The sequence below is a fragment of the Gobio gobio genome (genome assembly GCF_949357685.1).
Source record: "Gobio gobio genome assembly, chromosome: 6".
Lineage (NCBI taxonomy): Eukaryota > Metazoa > Chordata > Actinopteri > Cypriniformes > Gobionidae > Gobio > Gobio gobio.
The window spans coordinates 17813092-17836600 of record NC_137102.1 but is presented as its reverse complement, the minus strand read 5'-3'; the positions used below and the strand labels follow the sequence as shown (position 1 = coordinate 17836600).

The window sequence follows — 23509 nt, the reverse complement described above, 5'->3', positions numbered from 1 at the left end:
ATGAAAGTGATCATTGGCCAGCGGCTGAATGAACAGAGGAGGTAATGAAGCAAACTGAGGACTGCAGACTGGGTTTGTAGACTGGTTATGGCCAGCTCTTTGACTATGGCTGCCTGTAATCCTGTGAAAAGGCAGCGTGAAATCGGGAGTGGGAGAGGATGGGGTTCTGCTGCAGTTCCTCTCCGGCTGAAGGTTCCTGTTGTATGACTTAGCATAAAGCTGCCTTTAATTCCATGTTGAAGGACTTGTGCAGGTGAGAGTGGTTTTGTGCGCATAGAACATTCATGCAGATTAATTACACATAATGCAGATTCATGTACATGATTACATGCTCTAATGAGCTTGTATAACCTATATTATCATCACAGTTGGGGGAGAAAGGACTTTATATTTGCATATTCATTTAAATGCAAAAATGTGCATGATATTAAAGAGTTAGTTCACCCAAAAATAAATGAGAGCTTTCTGACCGCCGGCGCAGTATTGGCAACTTATTGGCCAGCTCCTGTGTCAACATCATACGCATGCGTTGTGGTGCTCATATGAACAGCGTCGGCCAATAGTGGGCCAACATTCTGATGTAGAACCCGGAAGCACTGCACTGTGTTTACTACGTGAACAGCATAGGAGAGGAGACTGGCATGGAAGAGAAGAAATTGGTTTTGGTTTTGTTTGCACACAAATGAGTATTCTTGTTACTTTATAACATTAAAGGGTTAGTTCACCCAAAAATGAAAATTCTGTCATTAATTACTCACCCTCATGTCGTTGGACACCCGTAAGACCTCCGTTCATATTCGGAACACAAATGAAGATATTTTAGTTGAAAGCTGATGGCTGAGAAAGGCTTCACACAGGCCTCCATTGGCATTCAGTACATTGACACTTCCAAGATCCATGAAAGGCACTTAAAACGTCGTTACAAAGTCTATCTCACCACAGTGGCTCTACAATAATCATACAATGCGACGACAATAGTTTTTGTGCGCAAAAAAAAATCAAAATAACACCTTTATCCAACTTGTTCTCGACTTCCGTGTGTGCCTCCACGACGCATGCGCGAGAATATGACGTAGCGCCGGTGTTCGGGAATCGATGAAATACACACTTAAGCCCCATTTTGAGCACTACGCCGAGACCTAAAGCACGATCAATGTAGAATCCAACAGCTTAGACACGCGCGTCTTCCTCTGCTCGTAAACAAATCGCTTCTGGGTCATATGTCCGAACGCCGGATCTGCGTCATATTCTCGCGCATGCGTCGTGGAGGCGCACACGGAAGACGAGAACAAGTTGGATAAAGGTGTTATTTTGATTTTTTTTTGCGCACAAAAACTATTGTCGTCGCATTGTATGATTATTGTAGAGCCACTGTGGTGAGATAGACTTTGTAACGACGTTTTAAGTGCCTTTCATGGATCTTGGAAGTGTCAATGTACTGAATGCCAATGGAGGCCTGTGTGAAGCCTTTCTCAGCCATCAGCTTTCAACTAAAATATCTTAATTTGTGTTCCGAATATGAACGGAGGTCTTACGGGTGTCCAACGACATGAGGGTGAGTAATTAATGACAGAATTTTCATTTTTGGGTGAACTAACCCTTTAAGGTTGAACCACTGAAGTCACATTCACTATTTTAACAATGTTTACCTTTCTGGGCCTTGAAAGTTGTAACAACGCTGCAGTCTATGTGGGGTCAGAGAGCTCTCAGATTTAATCAGAAATATCTTAATTTGTGTTCCGAACATGAATGAAGGTCTTAAGGCCTGTACACACCGGGACGAATATCGCGCACGCGCTTATTGCCAGTGTTTTTCGTGACGTTTTTCGGTGCGTCTTGAGTGTTCACACCCAAAAGAAGAGAGACGGTATTTACGCGCTTTCCAAAACCATAGACATATTTTATGTTTATGTGCTTGAGCGCCACCAAGTCGTGTTTTACTGTCACTTCAGCAGCTCCAGGCACGTGAACAAAAGCGGCAATCTTATTGGTCAGCCCGTTTTTAACGCGCCGCGTCAAAATAAAAAAACGAACCCGAGGCGTTTTTTTTTTTTAAATGACGCTTTTACGCATGGCGTTTTGCGCGTCGGTGTGCACACTCACATTGGCGCCCTTTGTTTAGTCACGAGGCGTTAAACGTCGGTGATAAACACGCACGAAAACCGTCTCGGTGTGAACAGGCCTTTACGGGTTTGGAACGACATGAGGGTGAGTAATTAATGACATTTTTCATTTTTGGGGGAAAGTTTTGGGGCAAAAGGTTTTTTTTTTTTTGAAAGCAATGTATAGGCTACTTTCATTGAGCAAGGACACATTAAATTGATCAAAAGTGGCATTTCATTACAAAAGATTTCTAATTTAAATAAATGTTGTTCTGTATAATAAATATTTGTAAAGAATCCTGAAAAAATCCCAAGAAAAAAATCAAAACTTTTCCACAAAAAATATTAAGCAGCACAACTGTTTTCAAATTGATAATACTAAGAAATGTTTATTGAGCAGCAAACCAGCATATTAGAATGATGATGCGTTCACGGCATGTCATAATTACAAGATTCCAACTGCTTCCAAAAGCGTTCACGTCCTAGTAGAACTCGTAATTACAACTTGTCCCCTGGGAATTAAACAGATCCGAGTGGAATTACGGGAATTATGATATAGCATGAACGCAGCATGATTTCTAAAGGATCATGTGACACTGAAGACTGGAGTAATGATGCTGAAAATTCAGCCTTGCCATCACAGGAATAAATTACATTTTAATTACAATATTCAAATTGAAATTGTAATACTGTTTTTACTGCATTTTGGATTAAATAAATGCAGCCTTGGTTAGCATAAGAGACTACATAAAAAAATGTAAAAACTTTTGGACAGTGTATGTCTATATTTATAATTCAAATATCTGAAAACTGAAGAGGGCTGACATTTGGGTGCTAAACCGCAAATGCCAACTGTGAAGAACCATGTGAATTATTTTGTGTTGAGAATTCTTTGGAAAAACCCAGTTTTTCTGTAGAGTGCTGGCTTAGACATCTCAAACCCCATTCTTTTATTATGTGAAGCCCCTCCAAAGCCCGGAGACTTTCATGTTGTGTGAAAAGTCAGAACAACACCCCTGAGGCTGGAGCAACATTTGTGAAGCATCATGGGACATAAATGCCCACAACCACCCAAGCAGCTGCTAGTATCTTTAATTACAGCACTGGTTGCTGGCACCACAGCTGCACTAAAGATGGGGGAAAGCAGCAAAGCAGTAAGTGTTTTTACTCTGGGTGTAAGTACATTCATAAAACCTTTTTTAACAGCCTAATCAACACCATACAATTTCACACTCCTCTCTGATTCTGTCCATACTATAGTTCTGTTATCTGGATGTTTTCAGAATAACATAGAACTTCTGTACAACTTTTATGCATATGCATAGTATGCACATTTTCTTCATGCATGGAATTCCTGGATGACCTATTAAGCTAACATGAACAACAGGACATAATTCTACACAACAGGGCATACTTTTCTGGGTATGGTATCCATCAATGCAATGCACTTGTCTTGATCTTCTATTTCCAGTCTTACAAAAGAACCAAGTAATATTACTCAACATTTTGAACATCTCTTTCTTGACTCTTTGAGCCCTATCATACACCCGGCGCAATGTGACGCCAGGTGCGGTGCAAGTGTTTTTTGCTAGTTTCAGCATGACGCAGTTATAATTTTCACATCCAGCACCACATTGTTTAAATTGCAAATGCACTCACGCCCATCTGTTCGCCCATGGGCGTGCTGCTCTGAAAACGATTGGAGCGTTGCTATTTTGAGGCAAAAAAAACAACTGCACCATTGACCAACAAAAACCTGGTCTAAAGTCAACAGCGCAGTATTTTTAAATGTTTTTTAAAGGGCGTGTTAGTAATATGCGTCTATTGGCGGGTGCACAACGTGCGTACACCCTGCTTATTACACACACAGGGACGCGCAGCAGCACAAACATTTTTAAATATTAAAAATAAAAGGATTCCGCTCTGGAGAAGCATGCAAATAGCAAATCTGCCATGGTGCAAGGGAATGGGAGATGAGACTCTGATTGGTTTATTGCACATTACGCCCAAAACACACCCATGACTGATTAAAAGACTATAGGTACAACCCTTTTGGACCATGCGCCTGGTGCGCCGACCGTTTTTAAACTAGCAAAAGTGGATTCGGACACAACCTAAGTGCACCTGCGCCATGTGCTTCAGACCATGCGCTCAGATCATTAAAGGGATAGTTCACCCAAAAATGAAAATGCTGTCATTATTTACTCACCCTCAAGTTGTTCCAAACCTGTATGAGTTTCTTTGTTCTGCTGAACATAAAAGAAGATATTTTGAAGAATGTTTGTAACCAAGCAGATAGAGCAACCATTGGCTACCATAGTAGGGGAAAAAATACTATGGTAGTCGATGGTTGCTCTATCTGCTTTTAGGTGAACTATCCTTTTAATAGGCCCCAAAAATCTGTTCGGACTGTCAAATATTGACACTTTTACACAAATTTGATTTAAAAAATGCAAGATAAGTGTTTATATTCTTTCAAGATTCACTGGCTGAAATAAACATGAAATAAGATGAGGCCATGTAACAACAGCATAGCATTTTGCTATTATGCAGTATTTAGTATAGTAAGTTAATATTGCATTCCAAACTTAGCCACTTCCTTTCAGCACACGTGTGTGATTCGGTTGGCTGGTTGTGATTGGTTTGCTCCACAGATCCTCTTAGCCCTCAGACTCTCACCTGTCAAGTGCTCAGCTCGAGCCTCTCTTTATGACACAGTGACACAGTTTTCCCCCTCATACAGTAGCAACGTGAGCTGTTATTCTAACATTAGAGTGCTCATACATTCTTTGTGGAGGTTTTTTGTATTGATGAAAGGGGACAGCACAACTCAAGTCAATTGAAACAGCCAAGTCAGAATATAACATTGTGTTCTGGCAAATGTTGTGAACACTTCAGGCATGTTTTTTTCAGCTTCACATACACATTGAGCCATTGTTTTGCACTTCTAGAGCATGTATGTTGTATGTACACCTTTGGGGTCAGTGAGATTTGTGGTCAGTGAGTATTTCAACCAGCAAGGATGCATTAAATTAAACAAATGTGACAGTCATTTATAATGTTACAGAAGATTTCTATAATTTAGAGTCCCCCTGTAGTCAATCATTTTGCCATTTAAAACTCATTTTTGATCACCAAAATAACATTGAAATGTTTTTTTCCTGTGTAAAACTCTGACACCTTTACTGTAGAAGATATGCTGCACAAAGGTATCGCTCTTTACAATGTCTTTATAACACATAACGGTAATTAATATGATTAGCCTTTTGCTTGACGACGTTACTAAACAGATAATAACGTGTTGCTAATGCTACGGAAACCATGTTCCCGTTCGCCATCTCAGTCTGCCTTCTAAAAAGCAGCATCCTTAATGCTTTGAACATCTAGTTCATCATAACATTGTAATAAACATCATATACATAATTCACCCGCTATATTGCTAAATGTACCTGATTTTTCATATCAACAGAAACTGGGCTTCTCTTGAGTCTCCCCTGCTTCAATTCAATTCAATTCAATTCAAATTTATTTGTATAGCGCTTTTCACAATACACATTGTTTCAAAGCAGCTTTACAGAAAGTGCATTTCATAAATGTACATTGAAAAATGTTAGAAAGAGAATGTTAAAGAAAAATGTTAGAATAAGTTAATCAATCATGTATTAATTTAGGCCATAACAACGCTGGCGTTGAGTCGTCTCTTCACAGGTGTTGGGGCATCTGAAGTCTCCATGAAAGGCTGGATACAAACTGGAGCTGACAAACTAGTTACCTCGGGACTAGTGTCCCGAGATAACAACAGAAAAGCAGATGGGAAATGATTAGCATAGCTGCTGTTCAGAATATTAATGCTTTTGATCCGATTTAACTGTAGTATAAAAGGTAATTATAATGTGAATGCTTGGCTAAAGAGATGCGTCTTTAATCTAGTTTTAAACTGGGACAGCGAGTCTGAACCTCGAACAATATCAGGAAGACTATTCCAGAGTTTAGGAGCTAAATGTGAAAATGCCCTCCCTCCTTTAGTGGACTTAGATATCCTAGGAATGACCAGAAGCCTCGAGTTTAGTGATCTTAAAGAGCGCGATGGATTGTAGGGCGATAGAAGATCCGTTAAATACACTAGCGCTAAACCATTTAGGGCTTTATAGGTCAGTAGCAATACTTTGTAATTGATACGGAACTTAATAGGTAACCAGTGTAGAGATTATAAAATTGGTGTTATATGATCATATTTCAGATCATGCTTCAGAACATAATTAATGGTGTGCTAAAGACATGACAAGATTGGTAGGCTAGTTTGCGACATAAAAAACAGGCGATTTCTAAAAACGCGTTTTTGAGACTGTCTTTGGTTCACTGGATTTTTAAGGAGAAAATACATGAATGATGAATTTGAAGAAAATTGATAAATTTGTACATGGTTTGTCTGAAAGCATATTAAAAAACACCACATGGACATATAAACAACATTAAAAACTTGATTTTCACCACAGGTGTCTTTAAGAATTCTGAAGAGAAAAAATATATCACAGTCTCCACCGAAATGTTAAGCAGGGCAACTGTTTTCTTCTTTTTTTGAAAAACATGAAGAAGAAAAAAACATACAAAAACTTTTTTTTAAATCTTACCGACCCCAAACTTTTGAATGGCAGTCTATGTATGAGGTCAAGAGGGCAATGAGGTTTGTCAGTTTTATCCTGAGTCATACAAAGTTATAAATTCATGGATAATTTTAAATACCATGGAATGCAGAGAGCTGGATGACATTTGACCTGTGGTCTTCTGGTGGTTTGATAGTCTATAATAGATAGCGATACCTCTTTGACAATCAGTCTTCTCTCATTTCCTCAATGCCACCTTCAGCAAACAGGACATCATTATCATTTGTCTCTATGGAGTACAGTATGATGAGAAGCAAAAAGGAAATCAATGAAATCAAGTGGAAGAATAAAAACAAGTCTGTGTCTTGCACACAAGTGAACAGGCCTCGGTTCTGTTAAGGAACATTGGCACTATATTAAGGGTCAGACGCTTTGGTTGCAAGAATGAAGAAAAAAAGCACTGGCACTGAGGAACAATGCACTTCCTGCTAATCACATGCTCAGTCTCAGAGCTCACACCCCTCCCTTTTTTGTAAACCCTACCCTTAAAGTTAAAACAGCACAGTCAGGGTCTCTAGAGCACCTCCCAACAAGAGTTCACTTTAAGAGAAAGGTATTTTTTACTTTGTGTTGTACAAAATGTTCTGGCCTTGAAAGAAGCACAGTAGACTAAAACGTTTTTTTTAAAGACTATTCCATAATGACTGCAGAAGGAAAAAGTTTATTCACATTCTATTCTAATATATAAGCATAACCCATCAAAGAAAAATATGTTCGGTAACAATTTACTTAAAGCCTTTATGTATAATTCATTATAAAAGTTATTATCAATGCAATAATTATGCCTTGTAATGCACCTTATAATGCATTGTATGATCTCATGAACAATATAATACATTATCATACTCCTTTAGAAAGTATAATGCATTCAAATACGACAAACAAACAATTTCAGATGTAACATGGAATCTGTGAATCTTATAATGAATGCATTTGAACTTAGGTTACAATTATTTATGCATTAATTACTTCAATGAGCTTATTGTTTCTGCCTTAAATTTATACATTGTTAGATTACTTCATGATTTGTATGTGACTTTGTATAGGACAATATTTGGCCGAGATACATTTGAAAATCTGGAATATCTAAATATAGAGAAAATTGCCTTTAAAGTTGTCCAAATTAAGTCCTTAGCAAAGCATAATACTACTAATAATATGTTTTGATATATTTACAGAAGGACATTTAGAAAATATCTTTATGGAACATGATCTTTACTTGATATCCTAATGACTTTTGGCATAAAAGAAAAATCGATAATTTTGACCCATACAATGTGGCTATTGCCATAAATATACCAGTGTGACATATGACTGGTTTTGTGGTCTAGGGTCACACAAGTACATTTCTGAAATTCATAACTTGGACACAGTCACCTCTGATAACAATTCACTCTAAATTGCTCCCATGAAGGTCTATTGTGTACATTTTAGCGGCATCTAGTGGTGAGGTTGTGAATTGCAATCCCCCACAGCACACGCCTCTCTATCGAAGCACGTATAGAAGCTACGGTGGCCGACACAGGACAAAAATATTGTCATCTGAGACAGTAGAGAGTAGCTGGCGCTCTATAGAGCAGTTTGTCCGTTGAGGGCTACTGTAGAAACATAACGGCGCAAAATGGCGACTTCACTTTAAGGGGACCCGAGGTGTATGTAGATCGAAATGGCTCATTCTAAGGTAATAAAAACATAACGGTTCATTATGTAAGGTCTTTTTACACCACTGGAAACATAGTTATGTATATTATATTGCATTCCTGTTAATAGATCCTCACTGCACCTACTTTTTAAGTACATTATAAAATTCCAGATAACTTTGAACTAAGAGCCTTGTAAGTTGCAACAAACATTAACTGTTAGCTAAAATTCTGAGAACGTTCCCTTTTTTAAAAGCTGAGAATAGACAATGATGCATGTGTCTTGCTGTTTGTACTCAACTGCATGCAATGAATAGATTGATTATAATACAAACCTCCCATTCCCTTCTGAGTTTTGTCTTTACACCCTCTTCTATCCTCTAAATCCTGAATACCCTCCTAAACCAATTACAATAGAGAGCGCCAACATTACACGCAAACTATTTTGCATACCACTCTAGGTATTAAGTTACAAAAAAAGCAACCAAAAGCAGAAGAACAGTATGTTCTCAAGTGTGCAAGTATATCCTTGCCTAAGCTCTTACGCTCTTCCAGTGTACCAATAACAAAAGGCTGGCTCATAATGCTGAAATGATGGGTAGAGGCATGACTTTGACACCTAAGACATGAAAACTGGTTTGTCCCATTGAACTTTGACTATCATTTTTTGGTATAATTATACTGATTGTTCTCAAACTTGCATGCTCAAGCTTGAGAACTTGTATCTTTGCTGTATAGCTCATAGATTAAGGGTGTAAGGGTGACAACATTTGTATCTCCTTTCACAACATGGCTGAGAGTAAATAATATAAATATTTTATTTACTTATTCAGGAGTATTTCTTTCAATAGGCCAACAGCGTGAATATTTTTTAATATAACTCCGATTGTATCCGTCTGAAAGAAGAATGGCATATACACCTATGACTTGAGGGTGAGTAAATCATGGGGTAATTTTCATTTTTGGGTGAACTATCCCTTTAAAATATTAAAAGTTATCGTCAGAGATCCTGTAATCCAGAGATTAATTCATTCATTTGTTCGTTCAGCTAGTTAGTGTTACTTTGTTTGGATTAAAAGTTAACCTTACTATGTGTATGGTTAAAACAAGAAACCCAATTTGCCAACAGGGTGAGACAAATCAAAGATACATTCTCTGAAAATGTCTTAATGTGTATTATTTTAAGCACATGTTTTTACTTCAAACAAAAGTACTTTGTGTAGAGAAGTGTAGAAAATCAACCTCATGCTCAAAAGGTTTGTAAATATGATAGAATTTTGTCTTAAGCCTGTTCTATACTCTAATAAAGTACATAGACTTGAAAAATGTACTTAAGCAGAGTAAAAATACTTCACTAACTGGCCACCTCAGATTACATGATCGCATATTACTCACACAATGGAACTAAATTATTGACAGTCAATTCTTATTTCACAAAACGTTCAGAAAAGTCTTCTAGTTTTGTGGAATTGCACACACATACCAGCCACTAGTCTGGTGGCTATAATTACATGGAGCATTGAGGGGCCACAAAGCATTTGACCACTGGATTTACAGAAATCAGTTTCTCAACATTGCAACACTGAATATTGAACTCCTGATGAACACATTAAATATTATTGGAATTATTACTCAGTGAATCATTTAGTCATGTATTACTTTCTTTGGAAAGCTTTTGTCATTCAAAAACTTTATAAAAATATTTTAATTTAATTATTAGCTTAATTCCCAGTTTGGGAAACCCTGATGTAATGATTTAATGCACTTAATGTTGTTAATGTTGAATTTATTATTTATTTAAAACACTGATAAAGTACATACTTGAAAAATTTAAAGCAAAAATACTTCACTACTGTCCACCTCTGTAACTGTTGTCTAATTTTTTAATCTGACTACATATAATTTGGATTTCATATAATCATTTACTACCCAGTACTAAATTCATCATTGTAAAATTATTCACTCTCTTGTCGAAAATTCCCTTTGACACTTCGAACCCCAAATATCTCATATAACGATCATATTATTTTGTGTGATTCCATTTTCATTTTCGTTATATATAATATCTCAGTATAAAACTTCACCTCTCAAACCCTACAGACCACAACCTGCTTTGAGTGCAGTTCCAGTAGCTGTACAGATTGTTTGTGGTAAGACGAATTAGTCTGTCGCCAGGTTACAATAATCTCCATGCAGAGGAAAATACCACGTCTTTACCCTTGAGAAAGCATAACCTGTGTGTTGCCACGATACGTGAATATATCTTGCTATACAAATAGACCGAATGTAACGGGGCAATTATTGTATATATGGTGTTCCTGATAAAGGCATATGGCTATAAAAGACAGAACCACCATCACAGGTCTCTGTGATGTTAGATATAGCTCAATTTCGTCCTTCAGTGCAAGTCTACAGGATTTTTTCACTGTGACTTAGAGCATGCAATGACAAAAACATGAAATACAATCTAATCCTGCATCATTTTTGGCAGCAGTGCTTCTATCTCTGTTTTTCATTTATTTGTAATGAGACAAAGCAAAAGCTGCCATTTTGATTGATACACCAAGAAAATGTCTCCATGGATTCTTTCTCTTTTGGTTTATTTGCATATGACAGCTGACTCGGCCGCTTAACCAGACACGGCATCAAACAGCACGTGAATGGTGCTGATGGTCCCAACGTGGAACTTTTCACTGGCACGTGAAGGCATGGTTGTTTACCTCAAATATGCCCAATCTAAGTTGGCAGGCTGCAATCATTAAAAACAGATCTAGAACACTGATAATCAAAAACTCTGTTCCCATTTTAAATAGCACCATCTGGTGGCGGGACAGTGACACGACACCTGTGGAAATTACATCAATTTTACTAATGTAACCATGATTTGGTAATCATGTCGATCTGTCAAACAGGTAAAGATACTGTATTACAGTAGCTTACATCCGTGGTAGTCATCAGAAGTGGAGTGAGACATGATAAGGAGAGTGATCACATGACGTCTGCTTATGAGAGAGCCCGTCACACTCATGACAGCCCTCCTGACCTGAGATTATGCCAGCTTTACTACATTTACCAGATAAGATGTCCCGTTCATGCACGTCCTACTCTACCTGGTACTCATTAAAAGGAGCTGCAAAATGAACTTGGGCCATGTGACACTGAATGATGCACAAAATTCAGCTTTGCCATCACAGGAATAAATTATATTTTAAAACATGTTAAAATAGAAAATAGATATTTTTCTCTTCACAAAAGCCAACTTACTGAAATGCTAATAAACGTATAATGTTTCTGAGACTAAAATTTATATAGCCTACGCTACTGCTCCTAGCTTTAACTCTAGAACCACCAAATTTGGCTCAGACCTTCAGACTGTTCTGACTCGGATTGCTATATCCTTTCAAATTGATTGAAGTTATGTTTTTTTTCTTTCTTTCTAAAAATGACAATTTAAACTCGGAAAAATCCCATAGTCATTGACGGAATGTTCAAATGAGCCAAGTCTGTTCAAACTAAATTAGACTCAAATAAACTGCCAACGAGACTAACACACTGACATTCTATGTGTGCTAAAACAGGTTAAATCATGTTAGCAAAATGTTAAATCATGCTAGAAACATGTTTAATCATGTTATCAGCATGTTAATCATGTCAGCAACATGTTAGCGATGTCTAAATCATGTTAGCAACATATTAATTCATGTTAGCAATGTGTTAATCATGCTAGCATCATACTAAATCATCTGAGCAACATGCTAGCAATGTGCTCAATTATGCTAAAAATTTGTTAAAGGTCCCATGGCATGGATTTTTTTAATATAATGTTTTCTGAGGTTTACTTATATTGTTAGTCTGATTTTTACATCATAAAATGTCATAATTTAGAAATAAAAGGCATTTTTTCTATACTGATGTTTGCCCTCTGGCTGAATGCCCTGTTTCAAGGGGCGTGTCTGCTGTGAGACTTCAGTAAAAACGCCCACTGTTGTGATTGGCTGACATCTTTGCATTTGAAATGAGTATTAGATCTCGTGGTGGAGGGGGCGTGATTTAACGAGGCACGAGCCTGCAAGAGAGACGGATGGACCTGAGTTCACTTCTCATCAGTTCTCTCAGCACGTCTCAGTTCAGTGAACTGTTGTAGTTACTATAGCATATACTTCAGGTTATTCGTTTATTTCTAGTCGGAGGGACTGTCACTCATGTCAGAAAGTTAGTAACTTTAGTAAATTATGGATCAGCGCTGACTCGAGACGTGGACCGTTTAGAACGATTCAGTCCGATTTGGTGAACTGGTTCGACCAGTTCACTAAAAAGAACCGGTTCAAAAGAATGATTCGTTCGCGAACCGGACATCACGGACCAGAGACGGAGCGATTGCTAACAAAGTTATTTATAGTAACTACAGAGTTGTGAGAGCTGTGCTGTCAGCGCGAGTTTATTTTGTTTGTATCTGAGAGTTCTGAATAAACACGAGTCTCGGTCACGCCGAGTCCGTCTTCATCATTATTCTACCAACTTTGTAACACATGTAATGTACCATTACAGCTGTCGAGATGAACGAGTTACGAGTAAGTGTTGATTATAGCATTATTTTTAGATATTTTCCTATCATATGAAAAGCGTCAGTGACGCGCATTGAGTACACAGCGCAAACAAAGACACAACAGCGCAGTAATCGAATGTAATCCAGTTTATTGTGGTGATAGCTGGCTAGCCTAGCCCAGATACCCCGCGCTTATCCCCCTTCTGTTTAATCTTGCGCCGCGTATGGTGCCTCCGCTGTGGGCCAGATGCAGTAGTGGGGGTCGGTGATGTTGAAGGCCGACCGGTCAGAGCAGCCCGAGCTTCGGCGTGCGTGAGGTTTACCTCTAAAGATGTGGCTCTGCCGATGTTGAGCAGAATTTCACGACTGTATGCACATTTTAGAACAGATAGACGCGACGAGGACATACAAAAACACTGACTCACAAGATAGAAAACACTGTTCTGTCGGGAGAGAGAGAAGCCGCAGCACGAATAATAAAGTTCTGTGTGAACTTGAATAATTAGCTACACATCAGAAATCACTGATCACAGATCATAAGGAACTGAAAAAATACTTGTTTTCATTTGTACATCCCAACACTAAGAAACTGCCAGCATTCACTCGTTCACAGGCCATGATCTCTCGAGGACAAACAAATAGGGCACTCGCATGGGCATGCCAAATTCTCTGGGTGGAGGTAACCGTTCCTGTTATGACGTCATAACAGGAAAATTCAAGATCAGATCGTCTGAGCTGTAATTTTCTCAAAGGCAGAGAAAGACAGCCAGAACTCGGTTTACACCGATCAAATTTTCTTGCCACTTGGAGACAATATCCAGGCTAGGGGAACTCATATTAATGTTGAAAAACCTCATAAAATGAAAATGTCATGCCATGGGACCTTTAAATCATGTTAGCAACATGGTTATCATGCTAACAACATTTTAAATCATGCTAGCAATATGTTAAATCATGTTAACTTGTTTAGCAAAATGCTAAATCATACTAGCAAAATGCCAACTGTTGTCTGATAGACTTGTAGGCCTATTGCCTTCAAAACATTCAAACTTTAAACTACTTCAAACTGAAAACCTTTTTACTTCAAACTTTCTTGTCAGGCTTTCTCAAGCCAACTTTTTACCTAGTTTTAATTGTAATATTTCACAATGTAACAATTTTTTACAATTTTTTTAATCAAATTCATACAGTCTTGATGAGAGACATCTTCCAAAATTATTTTTAAAATATTACCAAGCCCAAACTTTTGTACAGTAGTGTAAAACTACATAAATATATAAACAAACAAAAAATATTAGTATGCTAATATAAAATATTTATTAATGTATAAAGGTAATATATTACATCATAAATGTAGGTCAATGTGTAATTTATAAGTTCTGAAGTGCATTTATAAGCCAACATTACTTAGTACATGGGGATTGCTGTGCTTTATGATACTTAAAATACCCCCACAAGTAGATTAAACCACTGCTTTGTTAGGTCATAAAAAGAAACAGTTTGTGACCCAAAGCTTGTGCAGCCAACCTGCCCTCTGCCTCCCCTTTTGTGATTAAAGGTTGACTAGATATCTGAAGGAGGGTGCCAGCTGAACTCGGACAGTGCCTTGCGTCTGCTGCTCTTGTGCTAATCCCTGTAAATCCTTTATTTTCCTCAGAACAGAGTGTATGGATTTACACGTCTGAATGACAAACAACTGAACTAGGCTGTGAGGACAGCGTAAAGAAAAACTGTTGCGCTCATGAAGATTGTCACGTCTGGAATCAACCGTCTAATCCAGAGCAAATTATCAAAAACCAGTGATGCACGAAAGACAAAGAGTGACGCAAGTGTCCACAAGTGTTGCGTCTTTTGGGCGGGGACGGCTGATGAACATTTGTGTCAGTCTGAAATCAGACTCTGTACTTTTGTACATAATCTGTACACTCTGGGTCCACTGCTATATGTATATGGTATAAGTATAGTGTGGCCACCCTTATAATTTTGTCCCAGGCATTGTGAATTCAAATGATGGCCCTGCCTTTTCTAAACTGATTTTCCAGTTTGAGCCATGCAGTCACACACATGGAAAATGTTTGCATGAAATTCTTGAGGAATCTGTTTTCATTTACCCTTCTATTACGGTAATATGAGAATAAGAGAGGGCTGAATGATTGTGCTATAAACAAGTACACATAGAGCATGAATAGCATTTACAATTATATTACAGTTTTATTGTCTTAGAAAATAGTAGAGCCATTTTCTTATTCACCTGAAAGTGCTTTTAATTTTATTAAACATGCACTTCAATGTACTTCAAATCTTAATTAAAACATTTTTTTACTTGCAGATAATGTAATATTAAAAAAATAAAAGGTCACTTAAGTGTATTTAAAAGGAGAATACTTTTATGTTTCTTAACACACTTTTACATTACTGTTACTTTTGAAACCATAGTTTTAATAATTTTTTGTGGTTGTAGAACACTTATTTTGATACGTTGATTAGCATAAAGCACATGTAAAGTACTTGATTATAATTTTAACTGTATGTACATTTAATGTCAATATATTTTAAGTGTGCTAAATTGTAACTACATCATTTTGAATGTGCAATTGCAAATATATTTAAATACATGACGTTCAATAAATTGCATTAAAGTATATTTAAAGTTAGCGTGCCATAAATGCTTATCAGTACATTCAGCAGTAAACTTGAACCATAAAAATGTGTATGATTAATAAGTTATGACAGCATATGTTTTTACATTGCTTTAACTCATTTTTATCTCAAAATGTTCAACTTTTTTTTATGTTATACAAGATTCAACTCATTGAGCCGCAGTTTAAAGGGTTAGTTCACCCAAAAATGAAAATTCTGTCATTAATTACTTACCCTCATGCCGTTCGACACCCGTAAGACCTCCGTTCATCTTCGGAACACAAATGAAGATATTTTAGTTGAAATCCGATGGCTCAGAAAGGCCTCCATTGGCACAATGCACTGTACACTCTCAAGACCCATAAAAGGTACTAAAGACGTTGTTACAAAGTCCATCTCACTACAGTGGTTCTACAATAACTTTATAAAGCGACAAGAATAGTTTTTGTGCGCAAAAAATATCATGAAGCTTCGAAGCGTTATGAATCAGTGAGTCGATTCAGCGGTTTGAATCGCCAAAGTCACGTATTTCAGCAGTTTGGCGGTTTGACACACGATCCGAATCATGATTCGACTCGCTGATTCATAACGCTTCGAAGCCTCATGATGCTGTGTTTTGAAATCGGTCATCACTATATAAGTCATTATTTAGGTTTTTTTTGCACACAAAAACTATTCTCGTCGCTTTATAAAGGTATTGTAGGACCACTGTAGTGAGATGGACTTTGTAACGACGTCTTTAGACAATGGAAGTAGCTATGAAATTACAAATAAAGATGTTGTTAAGTACTCTAAAGTTCAGCTACTTGTTTTTAAAGGGGTGATGAATTGAGAAATCAACTTTCCGTTAAGCCTTTGATATATAAAAGTTAATCGTGATATAAGAATATCCTGTAAGTTTCGGAGCTGAAAACTTCCTTGTTAGTCAAAGAAAAGGCCCAGCAAACGAACAATCTCAGAATATGTCGACCCTTGAGGTCATCGTATGCTGAAACGCCGCCTCAACAGATAAATATGTACGCCTGATTCTGTAGCCCTGCCCATTGACTCGTGGAGCTAAACTGATCGCGCTACCGAGCTATAAAGATGCAAAAGATAGCAAGATACTGCGCTGTGCCTGGTTGTGGAAGAACACAGTCGCTGCATAAGCTTCCTTCGGATTCTAATACTGGAAATGTGTGGTTGAACTTTATTTTTAATGAATATCCAGCTCACGTGGGGAAGACATTTCACGTATGTTCATTTAACCATGGATTAGTTTGTAAACAAGAGACTGGAGCACTGTGGGACGAATCATTCCAGTTGCCGTTCCCCACACGCTTTCAAAACAATGCCTCATGCGTACTCATGGGGGAGCTCATTAAATATGCAAAGCTTATCCAATCATTGCAGTGGGAGTTTACTTCCAAGTCTTCAGTGCGGCACGCCCATAAAAACCAAGCGTGTCTTGAGAGAGGCTCAAAACCAGGGTAGAAAATAGCCTATTACTTATTCATTATGATGTTTTTGAATGTAAAAACCACGCAAACGTCACAAGTAGACCTCAGACAACAGTATAAACATTTTTTTAAAAAGCCAGTTCAATGATTTCATGACACCTTTAATATAAGTGTCCAAAACCATTTGCACTTAAGTAAATTCTTTTAAAGTATATTATTTATGTAATACATCTAGTTAAAAGTATGGTAAATTGTAGCCTTATTCTTCTTCTTCACACGAGAGTGTGCAACACAATGCACAAATTATATTTTAATCAGTGTACATGTCCTAACAAGAATATCTTTTAAATGAAGAAACATGAATGACGTCAGTGCCAGACATAATGTTATTGAAGTAAAGCTGCAGAGATAAATAGATTAAACTCAAATGATGAACTTCACTGGCTTAGGGTCAAGTAAAATAAATATATTATTTAATGCTATTTGAAAACTTAAGCATTTGCAGTTTCAACAAAAGAAAAAGAAGCCATGACAGATATATGAGTGGCTTTTAGATGACTTGTTTGGAAAAACATGAATTCCTATAAAAATTGCTCTCTATAAAATTATCAAAAAAATTAACCAGTTTGGTATCTCAACTCTTATCCCAGTATTGTCATGCAGCTCATCCAAACTTTTGTAAATTTATTGTCTCTGCAAGTAATGTCAGGAGAATTTTGATCCACACGTGATGCCACTGAATCCCTTATCAGTCTGAGCTCCACAACAGTTAAAGTGCTTCATAAACTGCTGTTTGCTTTCTCTTTCAGCTCAAAGTTCTGCTGAGTTTTGCTGCGACTCAGCTTAAAAACCAGTCAGCTGGTGGTATAAAATAAATTGTTACAATGTTTCATTGATGGAGGGTGTACAAAAGGCAGTGCAAGAACATACTGAAATACCTCCGATGTCAGACCCACAAAAAGTACAAATCAGGAACTGTCTGTTTCCATCAGCACAGGAAAAGAGAGAAATGCTGAAATTAGCCTAAATTCAAAGTCTTTTGTCCTGACTGAGGAAGGATATTAAGTTCTGCTGATCAGCTAAACAGGTCCAGCTTTCAGAATGGAAAAAAAGAGTTAGGTGCTTTCTCAAATAATCTGTTTTTCTTTTGTCAAAACATTCATAAGTGAACTGTTTATTCCATTAAACAAGTGATTTTTCAGTTCAATAAGCTGAATTTGTGTGACATTTTGTGTGACTATATATATAAGTATTTATACCTCTCACTGTGCAATTTCAAACTTAATACATATTACGCCTTTGCAAATGTAACAGGGTTGACCGTTTTACACTGTAAAAAATTATAGTGATTTTAACGGTAAAAGACTGTAAAATTGCTAAGGTGAAAAACGGTTAATTGGTTAACAGAAAGTTTCCTTACTACTATATAAGGTGAATAATTGTAATAGATCTAACCTTACAATTTAATTTTACAGTAAAATACAGTTTTTGGAAGTGAAAAAGAACAAGTCAATGTGTAATTTATAGTGAAATCCGTAAATTGGCATTCCCAGAATTCCCTGCGTGACACTTCGCATTTTATGTATTTTCATTGAAATAACTGTTTCTTCTTAGTTTTTTCTAATCAGTTATATACATTAGGGTTTTATGATACATCTAATGTTGTTAAATTAATGTTTATTGCATTTTTAAAATTGTATGTGTGTTACCATGGATGGTGTTTAGTGTTTGTGTGAATGACACTGTGCACCTTCTTTATATTAGTATTGTTCTCCTAAAAGCTGCTTGTGATGAGCTTTGATTCATCTCGTGATTCTCATCACCACTGTGATTGGTGGTTGTCAGTATATATCAAAGGTACATAAAATATATTAGTATTTCAATAGGTTGGTAATTTAATATTACTTCAGTTAATGAAATTAACTGAAAACCGTTTTTTTTTTTATAGTGGACACGTAATTATTACAAGATAAACCAATTATATGGTTTTCAACTGTAAAATAAACGTTTTTAACTGTAATTATTACATTATAAACCTTTAAATTATATGTTTCTGTCCCGTAAAACCCTAAAATGTTAGTGCCGTATTTTTTACGGTAAAGTTCTGGCAACCACAGTTGCTGGTTTTTTACCGTAAATTTTACGGGGATTTTTTTTTTACAGTGTGTACAGTTGAGTTTGACATTACCTGGTGGTCAAGGATGTTAAAGTGCAAGGTGCTTCTCAGAAAGAGAATTCAATGCTGATACTGCTACAAATGCCAACTTTCATTTATCATTTGTTTACTACAAAATGATAGCAACAGGGTTGACATAAGAGGTTTTAAGATATTTTGTTTACAAATGTAAGAGTAAGTGATTAAAAAGAGGATGTAATTTGTAAAACCTTAAAGAAATCTTAAAGGGTTAGTTCAAGTTCTTGTCTTCCGCCTGGGCCTTTGACGTGAACTCACAAAGCACCACGACACATGCGGGAGAATATGACGTAGAGCCGGCGTTCTGACACATGACCCAGAAGCAAGGAGCTTTGTTTACAAGCAGAGGAAGACACGCTGTATCTAAACTGTTGAATTCTACATTGAACGTGCTTTAGGCGTAGTGGTCAAAATGGGGTTAAAGTGTGCATTTCCTGGATGCCCGAACTGTGAGAAACAAACAAGTGCACATAAAAATGCCTTATCAAAGCCGCGAAATGAAAGTCATATTCTCATATTCTGGTGCTTCGTGAGTTCACGTCAAAGGCCCTAGCAGAAGACACGAACTTGTTGAATAAAGTTATTTTTATTTATTTTTGCGCACAAAAAATATTCTCGTCGCTTCATAAAATTATTGTAGAACCACTGTAGTGAGATGGACTTTGTAACGTCTTTAGTACCTTTTATGGGTCTTGTGAGTGCAAATTACTTTGCTGCCAATGGAGACCTCAACAAAAATATCTCAATTTGTGTTCCGAAGATCTTACGAGTGTGTCGAATGACATGAGGGTAAGTAATTGATGACAGAATTTTAATTTTTGGACTAACCCTTTAATGATCAATATGATTTTATGTGGATATAGGGATTTGTTGCAATTGAAAAAGGCAAAAATATCATGACGGTAACTGTCACGGGTAGCCAATGAAGGAAGATGAGGAAACAGGATACGAAAAGGTCACAAAATGACCTTTTGTTGACTCATAAGAACAGCATGACCGAACAATAACTGACAAAGGAATGAACAGAACAGGGAGTATAAGTACACAGTGTGCAGGGAACTAAACTGGCACAGGTTGAGAAAGATTAACTTATAGGGACTAATGAGAACAGGTGCAGACATGACAAAACGTAATTGTGACCGTAACTATTAAATAATGCATTATATTAGCCTGATGTTGTCATACTCAATTCTAGTCAGAATATGAAGCCTAGTCCACACATACACGGGTATTTTTATAACCAGAGTTTTTCCTCCTCTGTTTTAAACAACAATTGGTGTTAACAAAACGGGTTAAAAAAAAATCTGTCCACATGAAAATGCAAAACCGTGCTATGATTGGCTGACTGATTTCCACATGGGTCCCATCCATGGCACAGATGCACTGAAGGATGCCATGGGCTCAGTGAAACCCTTCTACAAGTTTACTTTGGACTTAGTGACAGGTAACTGTACACAGGGGCAGGGCCCAAGTGGACTGAAGTTTCACACACTTGCCTTACCATGTTGTATTATTGCATTCTGGCACCTCTGTTCTGCAATACAATGAGATAACTATGCAAGTATCTGTATACATTTGATAAGCGCTGTTAGCAGAGTTATTAAAAGCTACGTCCACCATTGCATAGACTCCACTCATGTAAACAAAAGCGATAACGGCGCACAATCTGACGTCAAACAAAGGAGAGAACAGCGCACACTTCGACTTAACAAGCCGAAATCTCCGGTTTCACCATCTACACGATAACGCTGTAACCAGAGTTTCTAAAAATCTTCACCCTGGCCAGAGTTTTCCAAAAAGCTGCGGTTTTGAAAATACCCGTGTTTGTGTGGACAGGGCTGATACTGCTCCATTGGGCTGTGATTATGAGGCGTGTTTCAACCCAACCAGGAAAGAAAATGCCTCTGCACTCAATTGGATAGACCTACAACCAATCAGAGCAACGGAGCGACGCATAGTTGTCAACAGAAATCAAGCGTATAGCGTCAGTTCTGGCTGGTAATGTTAGTCAAGGTCGGATCAGCTGATGACTTCTACCTATAGGAATACGACGTATATCATCGCTTGCATATATATAGCTCCTCAGTACTATCAGCTGCTATCGCGTTTCTCCAGAGTTCTTTTACCCTCCTCCATCCCCAGCTCCTCTTGTTCAGACAGGATTAGGTATTCTAATTCCCCTTGAATCAGACTAAATTCCTAATTATTGGAATTAAATATCACTTATGATATCTGCAATACATCATGTTATTCTCATCTGTTTACCCTTAGGGGGGTTATTGCTGCTGTCCCTGCTCTTATCCATGCTAGGCTGCATGGATGCACAGGAAGTTCTTGCCCAGAACAGAACCATACCGGCAATCCAAAGCATAGTTGCTCCACAACGGATCAAGTCCAGACTTCCCGACCTCAAATGTTGTGGGCGGGGTTAAATTCGGCTGGCATCGAGGCTAAGATTAAATCAACTAAAATAAAGACACAATGCTAATTATGTTTTAATATAGCAAGAATAATTGGTGGACTGGACCCAGTCCAAAAAAAAAGAAAGAATTTTAGTAAGAAAATAAAAGGCCTCAATTCTTTTTTAGGCTTTTTATTTGATTACCATAAAATATGTATAACATGATGCATAAAATATTGTAACGGGCAGTTACTGAAAGGGGGTTTTAATGAAAGTAACACAATTATTAACAAATAACCAGGAACACACAAGTAGCAAGTGAATGGAAACACAAGCAAACAGGTAACCATTACATACAACAATGGACAAAGCAACAAGAGAAACACTAGGGCTATATATACACAAAACATGCTCAACAAGATAATGAGATAAGACACAACTGGGGGAGACAATCAAGGGGAAAACAACATGAAGAAAAGGACTACAAAGATGGCAGATTGAACAAGAAACATGAGGTATAAGAAATGTTCAGAGACAAACACAGAGAACATAGGACTCTTAAGGAGCAGATTCCATGCGCTCCACAAAAATAAAACCCAAAATGATGGTGGACCTGGGGAGGGATGGAGGGTCAGGCCTGTGGACTGGAAGAGGACCTGTAGACTGAGGCGTATTCTAATGATCAGGGAGCCAGGGTGGAGCTGGCAAAGCTGGTGGCAAGGGCAGAGCAGAGAGCCAGGGTGCAGCCGGCAGTGCAGGGGGCCAGGGCGCGGCAGGAGACCACCACGGTGGAGCTGACAGAGCAGGACAGAGTCCTGCGCCGGTCCTGTTTGGTATACCCGTAACCACAGTACTTAACAGAACACCCAACCCGTTATCCGACAGCAGCACTAATTTAATTCCATACCCAACCCGAGCTGTTTGACATAAAGACTGTGACCCGAACCACACCCACATTAAATCTACATCAGGTGGACAAATTTTTTTTTATTTTCTCATGTAACACAACCAATCAATGGGTGGAATTCTGTGTATGGGCACTTCTCCAGGAAGAGCGCGTACGAGAGCGTAATGTAAACAACACGAACGTATATGGACTACCGGCATATCCGTGAACTTAACTGTCAATTTCGTCACCGCCCCTTTTTAGGGGAAAAGAAAAATAAACAAGCAGCCCAACATGGTAATATTTAAAAGAAAAAAGATGAGAACGTGCATCCGTCATGTAAACAATACAAAACTTTTGCCTATATGTGAACAATCTGCCCATACAGGCTATTTTGAACAAATGTGCATACTGGCTATATACTGACGCTTAGAGGTCTCCATAAATTAAAAGAACATACACTTCTAAAAAAAATGGTGCTGTATGGCACTAAAAGTGGTTCTTGGTTCGTAATCATAGGGCAACCTCTTTAAGTGCTGTATAGCACCAATCTTGGTGCTTCAGTGGTTCTTCAGCGGTTCTTCACCAGTTCTTTGGCTGAGGTGCTATATAGCAAACGCTGGCTGATTTTTACGAATGCAAAAAATAAAATGCTTCTTGGTCTGACGCATTGGTTAAACAACTGAAATTAATGGAGCACCCAGCGCGTCGATATATTGACGCCTAGGGGTACCTTTAGTGTCTTCATTGTGAAGCGGAAGGCACTTGACCATGCTTCGGATTTTGACGCCTTGGGAGTGAGAATGGGTTGAGATGGCAGACAGAACAGGAAATCCCCCTCAACTATTTACTAAGAGATCAGCTATTTATTTATTTTAACACACATACACACACATAAGACAGAAATGGTATCCATTTTGTAAAATGACGCAAAGACACTGGAGTATTCACTTTTGTCTTCTGTCAATGCATGGAAATAAGTGCTAGGAGACTGATC

General features: G+C 37.7%; 1 protein-coding gene across 1 annotated transcript in view; it reads right to left on the bottom strand.

Annotated features, from left to right (window-relative positions):
* Nucleotides 1–23509, bottom strand: part of LOC307127360 (uncharacterized protein) — an 866317-nt gene that overhangs the window by 633379 nt on the left and 209429 nt on the right. The window lies entirely within an intron of this gene.